The sequence below is a fragment of the Schistocerca gregaria genome, chromosome 5 (genome assembly GCF_023897955.1).
Source record: "Schistocerca gregaria isolate iqSchGreg1 chromosome 5, iqSchGreg1.2, whole genome shotgun sequence".
Classification (NCBI taxonomy): domain Eukaryota; kingdom Metazoa; phylum Arthropoda; class Insecta; order Orthoptera; family Acrididae; genus Schistocerca; species Schistocerca gregaria.
Window position 1 is genome coordinate 165,746,573 of NC_064924.1, and position 1,381 is coordinate 165,747,953.

A 1,381-nucleotide genomic window follows, 5' to 3' on the forward strand; every position below is an offset into this window, starting at 1 on the left:
GATGCATTGTTGTTCTGATACGAACAATCAGCATCTCCAACTGTTCTCTTCCGCTGTATGCAGTTCACAATGCTGTGAAATCTGTTCACATTCTTATGCATTTAGCGTTTTATTAAGCCCAATAATGGGATGACACACCAGCTATGAAAAACATCCCCACACCGTAACACCACTTCTTCTGTGCTTCATTGTTGGCACTACACATAATGGCATGTAGTGTTCTCCAGGCATTCGCCAAACCTAGACTTCCATCGGATTGCCACAGGGTATAGTGTCACTCATCACTCCAAATCACTGATTTCCAGTCTTCCATTGTCCAGTGACGATGCTTCTTCCACCACCTCAAGTGCTACTTAGCACTGACTACAGAGATGCATGGCTGATGAGAAGCTGCTCGATCAGTACTCCTCTATTTTGATCCTTCTATGTGCAGACTCTGTGTTAGCTGAACTGCTGGTAGGCTCTGGAACTCGCGAGTGGTTCCCTCCGCTGTTGTTATGCGATTTCTTACAACCACCCTCTGCAATGGTCGACAGTCCCTCTTCTTCAGTACTTGTGTTTTGCCCGGTCTTGGGTTACCTGTGGCTGTTCCTTCGCATTTCCACTTCACTATCACCTTACGAACAGTCGACGTGGCCAGCTTTAGAAGGGGGTGAAATGTCCGTGATGGGCCGGCCGGAGTGGCCGGGCGGTTCTAGGCGCTTCAATCTGGAACCCTGCGATCGCTACGGTCGCAGGTTCGAATCCTGCCTCGGGCATGGATGTGTGTGATGTCCTTAGGTTAGTTAGGTTTAAGTAGTTCTAAGTGCTAGGGGACTGATGACCTCAGAAGTTAAGTCTCATTGTGCTCCAAGCCATTTTGTCCGTTATGGATTTGCTACACAGGTGACATCCTATGACTAGTCCAAGTCTGAATCCACTGAACACTCCCGACTGATCAATTCTGCTGTTACTGCATTTCTACTGACAACATAATACTCGACACCACCTTTTATAGCGACGGGTGACTTCTAGTGGTGAATTCTGCATCAGAGTATGCTATCAGGATACTTTTGATCATAAAGTGTAGACAATACTATCAGTGGTGTTGAGAAACGGCTGAAATCGTTAAAACTGAACAATGTGCCAGGTTACAATGAAATCCCTGTAACATTCTATAACGATAGAGTTTGCCCCTTCTTTAACCATATTACCTGTAGACCCCACGAATAAAAAGCTGCCAAATACTTGAGAGGAAACACGGGTCACACAAGTTTACAAGAAGCCTGGAAGAAGTAACCCACAAAACTGTCGTTCAGTATCCTTCACACCCACTTGTTGTAGAACATATTCTGAGCTCAAACATTATGTGGTATCTCGAACAGAATGACCTCCTACGTGC